The sequence below is a fragment of the Opisthocomus hoazin genome, chromosome 2 (assembly GCF_030867145.1).
Source record: "Opisthocomus hoazin isolate bOpiHoa1 chromosome 2, bOpiHoa1.hap1, whole genome shotgun sequence".
In the NCBI taxonomy this organism is placed as follows: Eukaryota; Metazoa; Chordata; class Aves; order Opisthocomiformes; family Opisthocomidae; genus Opisthocomus; species Opisthocomus hoazin.
Window position 1 is genome coordinate 46,581,399 of NC_134415.1, and position 21,655 is coordinate 46,603,053.

Consider the following 21,655-nt stretch of genomic DNA (forward strand, 5'->3'; position numbering starts at 1 on the left):
GACTGACCAGACCTAATTCTGAATCCAGGCTGCTCTTGAAGATGTCATGAGAAGCAAGAGTAATTCTTCTGGGTTTGAAGCTGCTGTGCACATGGTACACATGTAGAGCTGCACCTAGTAATGCACCAACATAGGAGGCAGGGGCTAATCACTAGCATCCGTTCTTGGCTCCTGAAGTCCTCAGTCAACAGGATATGTCAAGTGCTGGCACTCTGAGGATGTGGATTTGAACTACCAATTGTGCCCAGGAATAAACATTTATTTTCCAATACCTTTCTTCAGAGTAGAAAATTGGGTGAGATATTTCCAAAGATCTCTCTTCACTTCGCTTTTCTGGTGTCTCTGTGATGAGGGGTGGGGGTGGAAGGAATGAAGGGTTAGGAAAGAAGGAGAATTCAGAATTGCTGAAGATACTTTTGTTCTCAAATAACTGGAACCTATATGACAAATACATATATATCTTCATAGGCACTGAGTACTAGAACCCCTGCTTTGCTGTCTGGCTCAGAATATTTACAGAGATATGATATAAGCTCAGAATGAGGTTTTTAATAACCTTGTTCTGACTCCTTATAAAATCTTTCCAGAAGTCCTCAGAGATGTCTGTGATCACATATAACTTATTGTCACTGCCTTGGATAGATGGGAAATTCCCCAGAGTAGTTGCTTCAGAGTGGTGTTTACTGGTCAGGAGGTGAGCTGCATTAATGCTGGTTTTGTGGAACATGTGCACTTTTTTTTGGGTGCAGGTGAAAGGATACTGTAGCTTACAGTGTCCTGCAGACAGGATTTTAATTTATTACTGGCCAGTCTTTCAAACTATAGGCTATTCACAAGTATAATCCAGATGACTTTGAGCTCAAACTTGATGTATTTTTCAGCTTTATTTAAGGAAATGATTTACAGTGGTTAAAGGTATGAGTGTGTGGCATGTATATCTGCTGTTCAGAAATATGATATGAATGCCTGTAAATAAGGTATTTAAATATAAATGTGTTTGACTGTTTTCTAATGAGCCTTGTTCACAGGCCCTGCAGGGTTAATTAGGTTCCTAGATCTTATCTTTATTACACAAAAGGCAAAAACCTCTACAGGAACCGAATCCACTCAGAATGAGCAAATAAACTAGCTCTAAATGATCACAAACTGACCAAGCTTTTCTGCTTCAGCTCCCTGTATGCCTTCAGGCAGTTGGGATTTAAAAGCACTGAGATTACAGGACCATAAAAACACATATTTGCATTTACATGTGGTCACATGCAGAATTTAAGATTTAGAGAAAGCCACAAAGGGAATGTTTAACATAAGTAGCTAGGCACAAGCTGAATTAATGACACAGCAGCCCCAGCAGAAACACAAGAAAAACATGTAAACCTATATCTATTTTTAGTTGCTGTAGCCCACACTCCAGAGCATAAGGACGTGTGGTCATTAAAGTCTGTTCTTTTCCATTGCATCTTATAGCTGCGATATGAACCGGAGCTGGGCAAGCACTGAAGTGTAGTGAATTCAGACCTGAGAGTCTTTGTTTTGAATTTTGTTTCTTTGTTGGATGATTAAATCACTAATAATATTAAAATGGCAGCCAGAACCCTCTCCCGACCGCTGACCACGTGGGGAGATTCTGCAGGAGGACTCTCCAGGCTGTCTGTGTCGGACGCTCCGGCCACATCGCGAGGGCTGACAGAAGGCTGCAGACGGTGCTCTCAGGATGTGAATCACCTCCTGCTAACACTGGCACGAAGGATTTGCATTCCTGCAGCCCCTGGCAGGCATGAAGACCTTTTGCACCAAGCCTTGCGCATCTGCTACAGGGAATCCCTTCCCTCAGAAGTCGTGCATTGTAATGTAATGTAATGCAGACATGCTTCTGATGGAAAGCTCTGTCTTTTCTTTCACATGTTGCTACAGCACCTAGCATGCTTGCTTTCAGGCCTGACATGTTAGTGTCTTGATGCAAGTGCAACACAAGTAAATGCTAGACGTGAAAAGAAACAAATTTATTTTTAATGTTTTTTTTCTTGCCGAGACTCTGTTGTCTTAGCAGGGAATAGGTGTTTTTTCACAGGAATGTCCTGTCAGGGAATAAGCACTGGAATGGTTCATTTTAAGCAAATCTGATTTCTGGTTGTGTAATTATAGATCTGCTCACATGCACATGCACAAAAAGAGAGTGAAGGAGTTCCCAGGGGAAAAGTAATGGAGTCTGTTCGTCTTGCAAAAGCTATGTTGTATAATAATATATGATGGAATGAGAATTTCTCATGCAGGACATTCTTCAGAAATTAATTTCAATTGGCAGATGAGTTTCAGAAACCAGTTGTCCACTTGAAAATTCTTTCCCCACAGAAGTATGTTTATTTAGTACCTTTGCATATTGCAAGTTACTCACCACCTTGGGCAGGGTCCGATCCTCAGCTGGTCTAGCTCAGCACAGTAATGGAGATCAATAGTGGTGCTACTTCATACCAGCTCTGTATTTGGAATGCTAATTGTTTAACCTTGTGAAGTGGAACATATCATATTTTTTAGATCACAGTGGTGGAGACCTCAGGTTATGGAGAGGGATCCTACCATGTTAGGCACTAAATAAACAAAGGGAAAAAGGGACATCTCCTTGTGCGTGCATGAATTTTTTTGCACCTGATTAGACTAGTTGACACTTGTGGGACTACTGATGTGCTGAAAGTGACGCATATGCAGAAATTCTTACAAGATGAGAGAATAAAGACGTGGATTGTAAGGCTGAGAAAAGAATAAAAATCAGAAGATCATGTTATTTTCTCTCTCACTGGAGTTTTCTCCTAGGATTTATTATGATTTATTGTCATTTTATATTATGTGAACAGTCACTGTTTCCATGAAGTGGGAGGTCCTGTTAATCTTCTAAGTAGCTATTCAGCATTGTTTGTGAGTTTAACTAGAAATGCACATCCTTACTGTAATGGAATGATCAAGAATCTGCATACTATAGCCTTGGATTATGGCTCCAACCTTATTAAATGTGTAGGTGAGGTCTCCCTTTTAAGTAAGACAGTAAAACCAAGGGAAGCCTGAGACGATTTCCCTGCTTCCTGCTGTTGTTTCCTCTGTATTGGATGCTCTTGACTCATCCATGTTAGCAACTGCCTGGCCCCAGGGCCTGTGAAAATACACTGTAAGGATAATTTCTTTCTGAGCTTTAGGAACTGACTGAATGGCAGGTGTTTTAGAAAATAGTAAATAGAGAATGAGGCCTCTCTGTTTTTCCCTGCTTCCTACTAAATCCTTTAAGAAACTGCATCTTTACTTCATCACCTTCCAGCAGAACCTGTACTACTTAGTCATAGAGCTGTCCACACTTTCTTCAACAGCAAAGGCAAACCAATTTTAACAAATACATTGCTTATAATCTTGTGTACACACTAACTGTTAGCTTTTTCTGGGCCTAGTTTCTGCTTGAAGGGGAAGTAAGTATATGGAGCAATTCCTATGTCTCCACACTGTCCTGCCAGCATATATGTTATTGAATACTACGGAGGTGCTATTTCCTTTCCAGCTGAATGTAGATTTTCTATGGTAGTATTGAACCACTTTACCATGATACAATCCTCCCCTCAGTTTACTGAGGGCTGTGAGAAATCATCTGATGTTTCTACTACAATCTGAGACACCTCACAGTGATATCTTTTGGGGATGTCACAAGGGCACTAGGGTTTGTCAAAGCAAAAGAATTTTTAGTTTTAGATGGGAAGTTGAAAATAACAAATATGTTGCATAATCCCCACCTGCTAGATAAAGGTGACATTTACAATGACATATTTCCATAGTTTATTCAGTTTTGCGAGTCTCCATTAGCTTGGAAAAGCTCAGCTGAAACCAAATTCTATATCATATATAAAATCACTGATTTAGACACGAGAAGTACTATATGTATTTTCCTCATGTTGAAAAGCCCTGCCTTTTCAGGTTTGTTCCTTCACCTATGCCCATAGGCTCACTGACAGCAGTGGGAGACTTCCTAGGATGTCTGAGAGTAATTTATTAATTCCTGTTTCCAGGAGTGATTCGTTCAGTGCTACCATTCCAGTGGATATTGCGGTAGGGTCTCCTTCCATCCAAGTTGCTACACTGGAGCAGAACCTCTGACCGTGTTTCCTGTCATTAGGTTATGCCACAGCTAGATGTCTGTGAGGAGGCGGTAAGAAATCCACAGCAGTTCTCTGCTCATCCACTTAACTGCCAAACATGCACATTTCACTGGTTTCTTTCCTGCTGTGGAAATGTGATACGCCTGACTAGGTAGGCCAACAGCTGTGGGATTGTCCATCTGTTGGTCCGCCAGATTACATATTAGGCCTTATGTCTCCTTTAAAGCAATGGATTTTCTCCAAATATGATTCTCAAAGAAGAACATTTCTTCCTTCTCTTCTTCTGCACCAGATACACTGTCAGACAAGTGGTACAGATGGGAGGAAGGGAATTTAAGCACAAAATTGTCAAAAAGTAGAACCTAGTATTCGGGTTGATTTTTTAATGTAATTGCTCTTCATTGGTAAATGAAAATAAGTGCACAATTACAGCGAGCAGACTATACAGTGTAGTGAAGTAATCCTGTGTGCATCTGCAGGATGAAGGTGTCTTGGCTGTTAGCTGGTGAAATCTGCCCAGGAGACAAATTCTTTACAGAGAACTTCTTCCATGAGAAATATTTCAGCTTCTTATGGCTTTTGCTGCTACTTCTGCTCTACACTAACCATATATGTTTAGAGATTTTGCTAGAATTTTTAGTTTCTATAGATGGGTGAGTTTGAGCTGAGTGTGGTTTTTTTCCCAGCTGACACAGAGAGAAATATTTAAAATAGATTTAAGAAGTTAGACAGAGTCATTCCTAATTTGTTTCTTTAGGGTTTCATTTTCCTCATGCAAGTTATTCGTAACTCTCACCGAAGCCAATAAATTCCTAATCCTTCATGGCAGGAAAGGCACTGAAGTCAATGGGAATTATTTGTGTCCTGCGGTGGAGGAATAAGCCTCCTGGGAGACTGTGAATCTCCTGTTTGCCATAAGCAATCCATTACTGCACTGTCAGTAGTAAATCATTCCAGGATTTGTAGGAATCCCTATTATTATATAAGTGTACCTATGCTTTCATTCTTACTCCTTTCTAATGTAAAAGTGACTGATGAGAGTTATGAAATTATGTTAATGTATAAATTTTTGCTGACTCGGTTTATGGCTTATCCTTCATTGTCTATATTATAGCGCTTGTTACGCTGAGATTCAGCATTATGTCCAGGCCTGCTGCATATCTCTTCTCTTCAGAATTTCACCCATTGCTCGTGAGAATTTCAACTTCTGGATAAATAAATATTTTGGGTCAAGTCTTAAAAACACAGAACTCCTTATTCACATGTTATTTTTGGAACATGCCCATGTCTTAGTGGAACTCTCATACCACAACAGCTGATGGAAGAAATAGAGAAATGTAACTTCATGTCTTGGCTTTGACAGTCAGAGACGAGGGGAGGAGGTGGGAGAAGATGGGAGAAGGAGTAGACAGATCCAGTGACTGAGCTTTCCCTGCAAAGGAATAAAAAGGGTTTAGCAGTGACAGTAAGTAGAACAAGCACAGTGTGAAATGCATGCGTCTTCCAAAGAGAGCTAAAAAACATATCAGGCTAAAACAAACCTATGTAGCAGCTCAGGGAGGGCTGCAACAAGCTGAGCTCCCCCCATCCTGTCCCTCTTGGCCTTTTGTTCTGGAAACAGATGTCCCTTCTCCCCCAAATGTCTTCTAGTTTCAAAATGAAGAACTTGGGCCCTGAACTTTTAATTAATGATTGCCTCCATAGTCTTCTCTATTCCTAGGCTGTGAGAGTAAGTTCATTGTTGTACTTCTAATTATCAGTGTCTTCCTGTATTGCTTGTGTAAAAAAAAAAAAAGTCTGGGCTTTGCGGACTTGTTGGGACTATGTTAGAAAATCCCCACTGCCCAGATATTTAACCCTTTCCAATTTCCAACAGCACACAAGCAGAAGGGGTTTCTAGAGTGGAAGACTTGCTGTCTTCAGAATAATAAATCATGTGTTACTTTACAGACAAAAACAATTTGAAGTCATCTTTAAATACCAGAACTGCAAAATTGATCTGGAAAAGAAAAAAGTAGGGCAGAGAAAAATTTTGGGATAAAGTGCTTAGCTTTTCATGCCATCAAGAGAGATAATTTTTTGTTCAATACAGGTGGTTTTGACAGTGCCAAAGATCTTTTCCACACTCACGTTGGTGAACTATATCTCATGTCACAACGTTCTTCATTCTCTTCCAGATCTCTTAAAATAAGAAGGTAAAGACTAACTGATTAGAACAGGCTTCTGGGATTTGGAAAAATTCATGAATGGGAAAAATCATATGTGATTGGTGGGCAAGCGGAGGGTGTCTGTATAGAACTGTGGTCACTGTGGGCTCCGGTTTGACATTTTCACCCCGTGAATGGGTGCCTCAGTGAAGTCCCAGTGGAGAGAGCAACACAGGTTTGTAATCACAGATGGGACGGGCTGTTCAAGGTGGTCTTTCTGGCCAATGAGCAGAGCTTCACAGAGTTTTAATGAAGGCAGGTAGAAAGATTTAAGTAAGAGGAATCCTTGCAAATCTTCTAGTTGTATATTCAGACAAGTAGGGAGGAATTGCCACTTGGTTTTCTTGGCAACTGAATAAAAAATATTATAAAACATAGTGAGGTTTAGGTCACATAGTAAGCTTATGGTTTATAAAGAGAACCTACAGTTATAAAACACCCTAGAATGGCTTTAATCATGTGATTTATACACCATTGATTCTTTAAAAAATACCGAATGAGAGTCAGACATATGATCAAGTCCTCATGCGATATAAATCACCATAAGCTGATTGACTTACTACTGAAGACTATTCATTGAAGTTCTTTGCCACTCTTACCTTCTAAACAGCAAGAGCCTATGTGATACAATGCTACATTTCATAGAACAGTGAGATTCTTTTGAATATGTTTTGTGCAATTACTATCATTTCAGTTCGGGCAGCCTTTCACATGCTTTCAGTACGGGATTGTAGCAGTATGAAAACTAGCAGTCCCCTAGTGATTCAACACTTGTTGCTTCCACTGTGTTATCTTCTGTGAAACACTAACTTGTTCATGGGGAGACTGTAGAATATTGATCAGAGCATAGAATCATTAACACAAGGTAGTTTTCCACATCCTGCCACATAGCTGCTCATGGAGTTGATGTTGAACTTTGGCAGTGTAGCATTCAGGATGTGGAAGTCTGTTTCAATCAAATATTACAAAACAAGGGCCAAATTCCCAGCTCCTGCAAAAGCCCTGGCATTTGCTAATTTCCAGTCAGCTGCATTGATTTCTCACTCTCTGAAGAACCTTGTCCCTGAAGCATATACTTTAAGATAAATACTGTGTCTTTCTACAGAACTTTCCAGTGATCAGTTGGAAGTCTGAGGTCCCCTGACTCTGTCTGGGTAACAAAATACAGATTCTGGATACCTCTCCACCTGATGAGCTATCAATGTGCTGGATAGGTGAGCTGTCAGGAAACTAAAGAAGTTTCAAGCTGAAACATTTCTTGATTTTTTTCCTTCAAAAAAAAAAAAAGGAAAAGCGATTCTGTGGAATGTCTTGATTTCACCAAATCAGCATTTTTTCCAGCTAGTATTGGCTCTTAGAGAAGTTGGAAGCCCTGCGAGTTCAGCTGAATTTTAGAACGCTGCTACTATGCTGCTTTTGGGTGAGGAGGGTTTTGGGGTTTAGCAGCTAGAGACTGCTTGGTTGCATTGCACAGACAGCATGGTTCAGTGGTGAGTCATGAAGCAGCAAGGAAATAGGGGGATAGTTCAGTGGGTAGTGTAAAGGCCTTGAAGATGGAAAAGTTAGTGCTAGCAGGGACTCATTTCAGGATCCCTGAAGTACTTGGCTCTGCAGGATTTTAATGTCTGTGGTTACAAGGTGGGTGTTACATGGAAATCACCAAATTAAGTGGTTGGTTTAAATACAGAATGCCAATACAACAGAGAATGGGTATGGTTTTTGGAGTTTCCATGAAGGGGTTGACAGTGGAAAATGTGGCACAGGTTAATTATTGTGCTAGAGTCAATAATTTCACTTTGCTCTACTTTGATTTCTGTCTGCTGCTGTCTTGATCACGGTTAGGAAGCATTCTTGTGAAGAACCCTAAGTAGATGGAACTGGATCCTGCCTCTTTAGAAAGCAATGGGAATGATGCTGTTTATGCCATTAAGAGTTAGACTGGGCCTTTAGGAATAGGGAGTTTAATTACTACTGAAATGGAATTAATCCAGCCCACAGATTCTTTCCTCAGCTTTGAAAATCTCTCCAGTAACGGCAAAGATGTTTTTAAACAGAGCAAAACATGCACAAAAAACTTAAAAAGTTTCATCTCTAAATCTCTCTTTCCAGCATGAAGGTGGCCCTAGTAGATAATGTTTAGTAGCTAGCCGCCAGGATATGGTAAGTCTCACAGCCGTGTTTTTGGGCCAGTTGACAGCAGAAGAGAGTTCCCATGTGAATGCTGAGTACTCCAGCTAGCTCTTTCAAGCCAATCCATTTCTTCAAAGACCAGACAGCGCTGAACTTAGTAACATGAAAAATGCGGCTTTTTAAAATTCTATTTTAAGTCCACAGCTGGATTTTCAGTCAGTTAGGATGTTTCTTTTCTTGTGCTTTCTTGTTAAAATATTACCTTAAGTCAACTGACTTGTGTTCTAGTCTAGTCTTAAAATACGCAAAGTGAAGCTTGCCTTTTTATGAATTTCCAAGGCCAAACTTTCCTTTCTGACTTTTTATATAATCTCTGCAAATGAGTAGTGATCAGGATCTGAGTTTCTCTTCTAAATATTTGCTGATTCCTGCTAGGACAAAATACTCAACTAAAGTATCAATATTAATGTCAGTGAGATATTGCAAGTCCTCTGAATAGCTACAAATTGCAGATCAGATTGTACCTCCATCTAAAACAATCCTGACTTGGAAAAAAGTTATTAACATTACAAGGGAGCTCAAAAAAGCTTTTGGGGTCAAAATTAGCCTCTACAACTATATTTTGGTTTTCTATTACAGGGCACATAGTGTTGGTCTGGTTTTCCCAGGGTTTCAGTTGAACAGTTTGCCAGCAGGAAATTTGAGTTGGACTGCATTACAAATCAGTGCATTTCCTTATAAAGTGGTGAGGAAAATTTTGTACCTTCTGCTACAAACTAATATGTCCTAACAGATTTCATTTTCTAACAGCATTTCCTTTTCCTCACTGTAAAAATCAAGGGTGAAAAAAGGAAGATGCCTAAGTAACACTGGGTTCATATTCTAGTGAGATTGTAATTTTTCTTAGGTAGGCATGCTCCTAGAACACCTCACTTGAACAGCTGTAGGGCTATGCTTAAGAATCCACCTCTTGACACTTCTGAAATAAACATCACTTACCACTCTGTCACGACCTTCCTTCTTCACTGATGGCTAGGAATTTTTTTGTAATGTACCTATGGTGTCATCTTCAGGTCTAGGACTTCATTTGGCTGGCATAACTTTTTTCTTTCATTAATCAGAGATCGTTGTTTACATTGAGACTTTGGTGCTACAGATTACTGTGCTTTGACGATTTGTTTATACATCCTGTCTGGGACAGTTCTTTTACAGATAGCTGAGTGGCAGATGGAAGAATTGCACAGCCTTGGACTTGGACTATCTGGGGTCTGGTCTACAGAGTTTTGAGTTTTGACACACGTTTCATCGCAAGGTTAAAGAAAGGGAACTATATTCTGTAGCACCCTGAAATAATAACCTCTGTACATGCCTGGAAATCACACAGAAACGTATCTTACCAGAACCATATAGGGTAATACATGTGTATTTCTAGATCCAGTTACTCCCGTGTTAGTCTCATGTACCACAGTTAGAAAGCAAGAAAGGAAGACAGACAGAGATAAAGGGAAAAAAAGGAAAGTGAGAAAGGGTGGTGGGGGAGTGGAGGAGAAGCAGAGAAACGAATCTGTTTGTGTTAATTTAGGCACCAGAATATTTGCTTTCTAGTAATATTTGTTGTCTTAGACACATACACCATCTTTTGAAAGAGAAATGTCATTGAAGGTAAGTCCAGCTCAGAGGTTTGTGTGTGTGTCTAATGGGAGCATTCTAAATGGCCTTTAATGCAAGGTTAATAGCTTCCTGTACTTTATCATTTCCTCAGCTATGTAGTGGGGGGATTAAAAAGTATGAAGAATTTATTATCCTAGATAATTGATGGAGATAAAAAAGATGAGTATGGAACTTCTATCCTGTAACATCACTGTAGAAAAGGTACACTGCAATAGCAAGCAGCAAGAATAGCTGAATACTTGGCATTCTCTGTTATGTTTCAGAGAAAAAATACAAAAATCTACTGTGTTTTCTGTATTTTGAAAGACTGAGGTGATTTGCAATAAGGCTATAGCTGTTAGCACAAGTCCAGAAAAAGAATATCCTGCAGGGCCTGTTTCCACTCAGGACTATTCTGTAATGCCAGTTAGGGTCTCTGTTTCGGGCCACAAGAGCAGTAACAGTTGACTGACACTATGAAAACTCTGAAGCATCATCTGTCCAGTTTGGCTGCAGACTCCTCTCAGTCCTTCTCAGAACAGAGCAGGGCTATGCCCAGCCCATGTCTGAATGGAGAGATTGAGAGAAATTGCTGCGTACCTGCATGTTAGGTGATATCCAGTAAACATGCCACATTAGCTGGCGTTACTAGCAGAGGGGAGGTTGCCTCTAAGCCCCGAAATGACTCCTTCCTTCCACCCGTAAATCAAAACATGGTTGCTTGAGCCATATTATTTTGGTGTAGAGGGGTAGTATACTTATTGCAAGACTGTGGAGTAGTAAAAGAAAGTCCATGCTTTCTACACATAGCCATTGGAATAGCCTATAGCATGGACCTTTCTACCATGCCTTCTCTGCAGTTTTGGTGCTCTTTCTATCTCTCTTCTGTACTGATAAGACAGCTCACAAGTGTGGAAAAATTAATGACAGTGCTCAGAGTGTCAACGTATTTAATACTTCATTCTGGTGAAACCAAGGCAAGGGAAGAGAGATAAATTAATATTGAAAAGCAGTGAAACTCTTAAGGAAATAATGGCACTAATGGGCCTTATTGGCCCTGCTTGCCCCTCCTGGTTCTTACACTCACATTCTTGCGCATGGCTCAGGGCTCCAGTTCAGCCCAGTTGGGTCCATTGCTCACTGCTCCAGCGATGCCGTAGGATGCCGCTCTCCGGCTTTGTCACAGCCCTGCCCTGCCTGGCCACAGGCCCTACTGCACCAGGCCCAACCTGCAGTCTAATGGCTTGGCCTGGCCTCAGCTCTCTATGAGCTTGGCTGGTGATCCAGGCTCTGGGCTGCCCCTGGGCTGTGACCCCAGGCCTGCCCTGCTCACCTCGCTGGCTTGTCCCCTGGCTGTGTCATCATGCTTAGCTCTGAGTCGCTGAGGGAGTAACTGGCCCTTGCTATGCCCTGACATGGCACTTTCCTTCCCTTGTTCTCAGGGCTGGGCTGAATTTTTCATTCTCAGTCTGCTGAGTGCAGGTCTGGTGTTCCAAAATATTTAAGCTGTTAGGTTCCTCCTTTCTCGGTAAGAGGCATTGCTTCTTTCGCTGAAGGTGGTGTGGTGTCTTCATAGTTTGTGTATGCAAGTCATGAAAGGTATCTAACCTCCTCCTCTGTGAGTCAGCTTCCAGGAAAACAGTGCATCAGGAATTCCAGGTGGCATGTGGATGCAATTCAAAGGGAAGGTGTATTTGTTGCCTGCTCAGTGTATTCCTCAGAAAACTTCTCAGAAAGTGTTTCTGCTCCTCCAGCTTTGTTAATTTTGCTGGATTATTAAACCATCAGTGTTTGTAATACTGTGGCTTGCCAAACAATGAACAAGCTTTTGGCGTGGTGTCACATCGTTTTTTACTTTATACAGGCAAGTATTTAATTGTTTGGGAGTTAATCCAACATACACTGCCCTTCCCATTATTGATTGCTAGAGCAGCCAACGTGTTTTGTAACTGCCTGTTTTAAAGACCAACAACTGCATTTGAAGTGTATAGTCTGTATTTTGTCAGCTGCAGCAGGGAAACATCTTTGGAACTGGATCACATAATGCACAGACCTGATAGATGGACTCAATTAAATCAACAATAATATAGCAGTTGGCATACTCAGTGTAGCTACTCTGGTCCTGCTCTAAAACTTTTCCAAATCCATTTTATTCTCCAAGCCTCTGATCAAAACAAACCCTTTATAACCCTAATTCAAACATCACTTCAGAGGTTAACACGTTTGAACTCCCGAAGCAATGCTTTTAACTTCTATCCTGTGGTCAATAAGAGGCTAACTCTCTCTATAAACAGTGTCAGATGGTGTCTCACACGTTGCACTTAAGAAACCTTACTCCTGATAGTTCCTTGACCTTGGTGGCCTTGCAGACTGGCCAGCTTAAATGACACTGAACAGGGTACCAATGGAGAGATCACATGCTTGATACAGTAAAGCTGACAGCAAACTGACCGTGCTCAGGGTGTGAGGAAGGAGGCAGGAGAGCGTCTGAAGGAAGTGAACAATGAAGTCTGTCCCAAAGCAGCAGGTTAAGATAATTATATGATATTTTTATGGCCATATCCCTATATTTTGTCTGTTGAACATGTATTAGCTACATGCACATATTCTAGAGAACCAGAAAAGAAGATTTGCTCCTGGTGGTTATGCTTGCCCTTTTGTGCCTGGTAGTGTTGTAAATTACAATAATGTTAGGAATTACTTGGACCAGAAACAGTATTACTGTAGAGCAACACCCTCACTGGCAAACAAAAGCTGGATCTTCAGCTGATATAAATATGGGAAGATTTTGTGACATCTGTGGGTGTTAAGTTAGTTTGTACTAGCTGAGGATCTGGTTGAAAGAAGCACAAAGAGAATTCAGCATTCAGTTCCTATTGCAAACCCTCTAAAAGAAAAGTGACTACAGGTGCGATAAAGCTGTAATTGTATGAGAGGATTCAGGTTTGTTATTTCAAGGCACTTAGTTACTACACAAAGCTGTTCACAAAGTATTGTGAAATGTACCAGTATCCAAAATTGAAGGGAGAAGGCTTGTCATCTTGGTTGCTTTGAAGAGGATGACAGCACAAAATCTGGGGCAAGATAGAGTCAAGCCCTTTTCATTATTCAGAGAGTACTTGCCTTAGAAAGTGCTGGATGTAATGCCTCCACATCCAACTTTTATCCCTGGATCTCATGCCGGATTTGCACTGGGTGATTTGTATCAGTTGCAAATATCATATGCTCTGCCACTGATGTGCTCCTACAGTAGATGCAGCCTTATTGGCAAAGTTCTGTTATATATCCTTTTGTCATAAGCTGAACTAGAGCACAGACAGTTTTGCTGCCCTAAATAAGACTGTAGAGGCAGCTTCTGAAACCCAGCTGTGTCCATCAGGATCATTTCTCTTCATGCACCTGATGGATCTAGCTATGTTGACACAAGTCTACAAGCAGCCTACAATCTATTTCTAGGCTCTGGAGCACAGAAAATATTTATTACACATGCCTCTGTTCTGCAGCAGCATACATTGTTCTGTTATATATTGTGGGAACAACTTGAACATGCAGTACCTAAAAGTTTACATATGCTGAGCTGGTGGGAAAGAGGAGTGTGGGGCGGAGATACGTTTCTGCCATGCTGACATATTTCACAGGCTCTCATTTCTTAGTGTTCACAACTGCAAATCGTTTGATCACTGAGTTGTTATAGTTAAAGTTTCCAGAAAATGATCTAGTGAGAACAACTGAATTTTTTTTCTCTTCTTCCCTTGCTTGGACCATGTGAGGCCTGTGAGCTCTTCAGATTTAGTTCAATGAAATTAATCAAAGTATCCCTGGAGACTACATGACAGAAAAATAAGGTTTTGTTTCCGAGCTGCAAAATACTTTTAAATTCCGTACAATGTCTGTCTATTTGTGGGTAAAGGAAATGAATCTGGAAAATTAGACACCCAAGTTTCAGAAATGACTGAATTGAGATTAGCAGGTTAAAGACAGTTAAATCTTGACTCAAAAGGCTTAGGATGACAACTATTGGACAACCTTAAAGTCACAAGTAGAGGACCGTGGTGATTGTCACCTTTTTCAAGTATAAAATTTGAAGATGCTTAGTCAGGATGATGAAGTTTTTAATTATTTTCCCCTCCTACTTGCTACTTCACATTTATTATGCACTGGGTTACAATGGTTACCATAACTTGGGTTATTCATTCTTTGAATATAGTTGTCCAGAAATTCTCTCTATAGTTGATGCTGTCAAAGGCAGGTAAGCTGTTTATACAGCTGATTCCTGTTTAGTGGGTATAATGTTATTGTTATTTATTTTGTAGGAAAACAGTGAAGTTTTTGTTTAACTCCAAGTTTATTTGCTTAGGGAGCAGCTGAAAAGCTTAAAAAATAGTAATCTCCGTTTTTGTTTTTTCCAGCTAATTTACCTTCGCAAAATCTCAGTTCTGAATATCTTTAGAGACATTTGCTTGTGGGAAATTTTCAAAGATGTAACATTTGACTTTGCTGGGAATGTGCCCCAAAAGTTTTGACAAAATCTGTTTGAAATGTCTGAAGTTTACTCCCCAAATGGAGAAATGGCAATATTTTCATCACCTGATTAATTCTTTCCATGTTACTCAAGACCGAATGACAAGTTCATTGATCAATTCTTTTGTCTATAAACATAGTTTAAACATAACTTTTAAATGGAAAAGATAGACCAAACAATCTGATAAGAGTTCCTGATTGTGTACACTGCATGTCTCCTTGTAATTGCATAGCTCTGGACTCACTGGTTGCAGTACCTTTATTATTAATAACATAAATAGAGTCTTCATTCTGTGTTTCCGTAGTTTCTCTGCTGGATTGAATTTGGCATGCAATTGTGCAGGTCTTTGGCTGTAACCTGTTCCTAGATCCTCTGTGTCTCCACCTCCAAATTTACTCTCTTTTGCTGAAAGGGTACATGGAGCATAGAGCATAGAGGTGCATTGCATTCCATGTCATCAGGGCATATTCTGTAGTGCACAAATAAAAGGTATATCACAACACAGCAATCTCTCAGAAGAAGAGAGGGCTGTTGTGCAAGCTGCATTCTGATCAAACAAACAATATCTGCCTCTAAACACTGACAATGAAAATGAAGAATGGAAGAAAAGGCTTTCGACACAGTCTCCCATAATATCCTTCTAGGGAAGCTCAGGAAGTGTGGGCTGGATGAGTGGTCGGTGAAGTGGATACAGAACTGGCTGAATGGCAGAACTCAGAGGGTTGTCATCAGCGGCGCTGAGTCTAGCTAGAGGCTGGTAACTAGTGGTGTCCCTCAGGGGTCGGTACTGGGCCCAGTCTTGTTTAACTTCTTCATCAACGACCTGGATGAAGAGTTAGAATGTACCCTCAGCAAGTTTGCTGATGACACCAAACTGGGAGGTGTGGTAGACACACCGGAAGGCTGTGCTGCCATTCAGCATGACCTGGACAGGCTGGAAAGTTGGGCAGAGAGGAACCTGATGAGGTTCAACAAGGGCAAATGCAGGGTCCTGCACCTGGGGAGGCACAACCCCATGCACCAGTACAGGCTTGGGGTGGACATGCTGGAGAGCAGCTCTCTGGAGAGGGACATGGGAGTGCTGGTGGACGACAGGTTAACCATGAGCCAGCAGTGTGCCCTGGCTGCCAAGAAGGCCAATGGCATCCTGGGGTGCATTAGGAGGTGTGTGGCCAGCAGGTGAAGGGAGGTTCTCCTTCCCCTCTACACTGCCCTGGTGAGGCCTCATCTGGAGTACTCTGTCCAGTTCTGGGCTCCCCAGTTCAAGAAAGATGAAGAGCTACTGGAGAGAGTCCAATGGAGGGCTACAAGGATGGTGAGGGGACTGGAACATCTCTCCTACGCGGAGAGGCTGAGGGAGCTGGGCTTGTTCAGCCTGAAGAAGAGAAGGCTGCGAGGGGACCTAGTATATACTTACAAATATCTGAAGGGTGGGTGTCAGGAGGATGGGGCCAAGCTCTTTTCAGTAGTGCCCAGCAACAAGACAAGGGGCAATGGGCACAAACTGAGGCACAGAAAGTTCCGTCTGAACATGGGGAAGAACTTCTTCTCTCTGAGGGTGACGGAGCACTGGAACAGGCTGCCCAGGGAGGTTGTGGAGTCTCCTTCTCTGGAGATATTCAAGACCAGCCTGGACAAGGTCCTCTACAGCCTACTGTAGGTGACCCTGCTTCAGCAGGAGGGTTGGACTAGATGACCCACAGAGGTCCCTTCCAACCTCTACCATTCCGTGATTCTGTGATTCTGTGATATTTTCTTGAAATGGCATGGTGAAGACAGCCTACAGGTCCACCTGCCCATTGATACAAAGCAATCTTATGTCAGTGTTGGAAACTGAACCCTGGTCAGTCTAATCACTTAATTACAGGACCACCTTTTCCCTTTTGAGTGTTTTTTTCTGAATCCTTCCATTTGAAATAGCCTAATTCAGGACTGAAAACAGCATAGCAGGAACCAGAGAGATGCAGAACTTTGAGGAGGATTTTGTTTTTTTCTAGTACTTTTCTTCAGGGTGAGCTTATGAGTTTTGAGCTCATATGTAACAAGCACTATGACCTAGCTAGAGAAGAGAGCTTTATTTTACCTTACCCTTGTGAAGGTTGGAGCCTTGACCTAGCATAACTGATTTCAGTGGTGTGTGCTCAGAGGTGATGGGTGAAGTCAAGTAAGAGCAGCTCTATATTAACGGCAGAGATAGCCTGACTTCCTCAGGAGGGGAGGAAGGTTTCAACCATCCAGTAGAAATGTCAAAAGTTTTTCTCACCAGTGAACTCAAAACAAACACTGTGACAGTCCTTGTCTCATGTTACCTTACTGCTTGAGAAAAAGTAAAGCGAGTACCAGCCATAAGCTGGCCTGGAATTCCCCACTTGAAGCTTTAAGCATTTCCTTGATGAGTGGTGGAGAGATCTGATTGTGTCTATCTTTGAAAGGTGATGGAAATACTCCAGAAAAGCATGCGCCAATTACATGCATTAATGTCTCCAGGAAAAACCAATTCTCAGCTGAGGATATAGTGCAGACAACATCTCCCATCAAAGCACAGAGCATAAAACAGGATAGCAGGGTCTGACATGAAGGAGTGATAACTAAAGGGAGATAGATACCTCCAGTGTCTTGTGAACTTCCCAGGGCCTGTCACTGAGAGGCAAAGGCTGTTAAGTGGATGAAGCTGGTGTCTCTGAATCCCTGACCTCGACAGATTTTTGCCTTCATTACATAAGAGTGAGAGTGTTGCCTCTAAAATAAGAAAAGGGAAGTTATTGTGATCTCTTCTGATAGCTACATGCAGGAGTTACACAGGGACATTAGACCTCTAGTTGTTTTGAGCAGCGAGGACTATGTTTTACATATTGGGCCTTTGGAGAGTACCCGAAATTAGCATTTATCTGTGAAAATTTGGGTTTATATATCTGTGAAAAGATAGAGAGAGTGTGATTATGTTCTGTATTGACATCTAAAGTCACTAGTAGTTCTTATACTACCTGGCCTTTTATATAATAGTAAGAATGAGCACAAATACATACGGAAGATCCTACCCCTTTTTCTCTAGTCTCTTAGAGAGCTACACTGGAGATTAATTAACGAAAAGGAAAAATCCTGGGATCTGGCCCTTTGCTGGCATAATTCAATATAGATACGAACGTATATCACTTCAGCATCTGATCCCTTCTGCAGGAGCAGAAGAATTTTATGTCCACCAAGGGTCTGTAACCTTCAAAATTCTGGCAAAAGCCAACAAATTGCAGCTAGGGCAAGAAAATTGTTAAAAACCGAGAACTACAGAAGCAGCCACAAGTGTGTGCAGCTTTAGAGATGGAACTCTCCCCTTTTTCACATAATGTCTCTTGGTCAGTGTCAGAAGAAAACAGCTCGTTCTGAGATGCCTTGCTGTTACCCTGTGTTATGTTCCAGAGGGGTGGGTGTTTAGTCCAGGATATTGTCGTGGCTTGTTGGGACAGGCTTGCCATTTCTGGCGTTTACCTCTGCTTTTCCCTGCAGAGGATTTGTGGAGATGAGTGACGGCCATAAGAGGCATCCAGCCAGCCTGTTCTACCAGTTACATCCCTGGATATAGCTCCAACTGTGGGCAGTGCTGCATTCTCCCTTTAAAATGCAGAGATTGGGTCAGTCTTAAGAGATTCAGTGGGCAGTGACATACAAATACATCTGCCCTTGACTTGCGTGGCTTGACGAAGCTGAATTGCCTTCAGTGAAGCCATGTGGGTTTATAGCAGCTGAAGAACTGGCCCAATAGGACTTGAAGAGCTTCCTACTGCAGATGAAGCAATTCACTACCCACTTCTATTATTAGCAGTTGAAGGCTTTTTGAGTCAGGAAGAATGGCAAAATTTACTTCCTTTTTGTTGGGCTCTGAAGTAAAAAATGGGCTGTTGTCATGAGCAATGTTGAAAAATACCTCCTGATTTTGAGAAAATATGCAGCTGTTGACTTGTATTAATTACTTACCAGCATATTAAGTAGCCCTTACTGATAATGGGGATATGTCGTGTGTTAATATACGTTAGGCTGAGAGATTAATTTAGAGAAATAACAACATATTTCTGAAAATTACGTTAAAGCTTTGGACTGCCCTACACTACAACATGACAAGAACTGGGACCGAGAGCCTGAGAATCTGAATTCAATTTGTGACTCTGTCACTGACACCCTGTGTGACCTCAGGGAACTTATATAAGCTCTGTGTGCCCTGTTTCCCTTTTGTTACAGAAGAAAAGAAAAACTTACTGTTTCTCATGTTTGCCTGCTTGCAGTCAAGGCCGCTCATTCTTTCTCTACTGCACCATAAAGAATGAGGCCCAAGTCTGTTTGTGAGGGGCCCAGGGCTTTACCATACAAGTAGTTTTAAAGAGAACAAAATCTCTTATATCTGGAATGTTGAATCCTAAAGCAAAATTAGAACAAGGCAGCTCTGGTCTTGTGCACACAATGCTGTTTTTTTAATTACTACTTCAATCATTCATTATTTTTAAAACTACATGCAATGATGTTTACAAAATAAATAACTACATATTTTCTTGTCACCAGCAAACTGCTAAAAAGAGAAGAAAGCAAATCATGTAGAGAGCTTCTCCAGTGGGAGATCTCTTTGGGAGTGAGCTGCGGAATTGGGTCCAGCATCTACCCAATACTGATCAGTTTAAAGCACAAATGCTTGAAGTTCTCACGGTTGTAGGGACCGAGTGTTGCCTTGCCCTGAAAGCACAAGTGTGCAGTTCTTCTTCTTCTGCACTTCCACAAAGTGTTGGAAGTTCTCTCTCATGATTTCCTTGGTCTGCACCTCACAGGCCTAACCTCCCTGCTGGGCGTGGGAGTCACAGCTCCATGCTACTTGGAACTGCATTGCCTGTGATCCAGCAGATTGTATGTGTTCCCTTGGGGCCTAGGTGTTTAAGAACATGTCTTCTTTCCCTTCAGAGATGCAAAATAGCTGGATAGGGCGACCTAAAGCAGTATATCATGAGATTCCCTTGGATTCACAATCGACTGTCTGCCCTGGATACAGATGGTAAGGGATGAGAGTAAATCCCTGAGGGTAAAGACCCATATGCCTGTGTGTGTTTGCCAGTCATACAGAGGGTCACCCGCTGCAGCAGCTCTTTAAAAACTTATCATTAAGCCCGTCTCCGTTGTGAACTTTCTCATTATCATTTCATTGTGCTGTGCAGTTCTGGCCTGGCGCAATGAATATTGACTTCATGCTTGCTTTTCTAATTGAATTACAGGGGAGCAGGCTGAGCCACTGCAGTTTCCTGCCTGCAGTCCTGCTTCCCTGGCAGCCAACTGAATAGAGGCTGAAAGAAAAGCTGTTTGCTTGGGCATTATGAATAACAGAGACCTGTCACAAAGCTGCTACAATGATTTATTAAAAGACAGAAGAAAATGAGAAAGAGACTTGCTCACTTTCAGCACCAGCTGCTTGCTTTGCTTGTCTTCTTTCCTTTTTCTTTCTCTTTCTTTCTTTAGTTTTCTTTCTTTTGTCTTTCTTTTTCTCTTCAGCACTTTCTCAATTTTTCATTCATACTCTCTTTCTTTCTTCCTCTCTCCTATTCTCTCTTCCTGTCTCTCCTCTCCCCTTCCTCATCTTATTAAAAACAGAAAAAGCCAGAGAAAAACACATCATTTAAGCAAATACTTCAAGCAAAAGGCATCATTCTCCAATCCTTAAATAACATTCCTTGACTAAGACAGATGTGTTTATCATTATGGGCAGTTCGTAACAAAGAATACAAGCATGTCACTGTAACTGCTGCAGCAAACAACATCCCATAACTGTCCATACAGTGTTAGCAAGGCTTATTTTGGAGAGCATACTGGAAAAAAAACTGGACTCCATAGTTTACCTTTTCTTCCATTGCATTTAATTGTCACACTCTTATTGATGTAAACAGGATTGGAGTAAAGCCAGGTCTCACCGGCTTTGCAAACACCGCATTGTATAATGTAGTCAACCAACAATTCAATTTAATTTACCGTAGTGCAGCATAACAGGAGGTTGCTCTAATGGTTGCTCATGGAGCTGCTTTTACCAAAAATGCCCAGAGCTCAGCTCACGGTGCTTGATCAAATCACACTCTTGTGTTGGGTCATCTCCCACAATAATTTGAATTGCCCTTTCCCTTTTTATATAGTTTACATTTGCTCTTTTTTTTATTTGTTTTGTTTGTTTATTTTTAAACTTTAAAAAAGTTTGATTGTGCTTAAATAATAAGATCAAGAAGCAAAATTCTCTTGAGTTACTTAAGTAAAATGTCTAGCTCAAGGCTGTTGGACTAGGGCAGCAGTTGTTTTTGCTTTTCATTAAAATTTGTGCTGGTTTATGTTGCTTATGGTTTATTAAACATGGCATTTCTGAAGTTTGGGTGGGGAGAGAAAAGAACTTCATACTCAGCTCTGGTTATGGCTAGGCCAGGTCAATAATTTTCCTTCCGGCTGTTACCTAACAAGAAGTTGGGCTTTCCCATGAGAATTTGGGAAGAAGACCTGTCTTCTTTCAATGTTCCCTTCCATGGATACATTTTCACTCCCTCAAATCAGATTTTAGCCTGGAGAAAGCTGTATGCCCTCCCATCTACAGCTGGACTCCATCCTCCGTTCTCTGTAATGCAGCAACTCATCCATCTGCTGAGGATCCTTCTTGCTCACTTGCCTCTGTGGCACTGTGGGTCAGCCTGTGCTGCTCTCTTGTCTCCAGAGAAAAGCTGTGGTGCAGAGCTCATCTTCCCGCTTTCCTGTCTCTTGAAGCACAAGAAGGAGGATATGACCTTCTACCAACCTCAGCCCAACTTGTTGGTTATTTATTACAGTGTAAATGGCAGAGGGTTCATTATATAGTGCTCATCTTGGGTTTCTCTCAGGGACACATGTCAGAAGTACCTTTAGCGAAGCCTGTGTGCTACACAGTCAGAAAATTATTGCCATCTCCATTCTGAGACTGTTTACAGATAGAACTTACAGTAAGGAACACTTAGCAACTGTTTATTTTAGTGCATGGA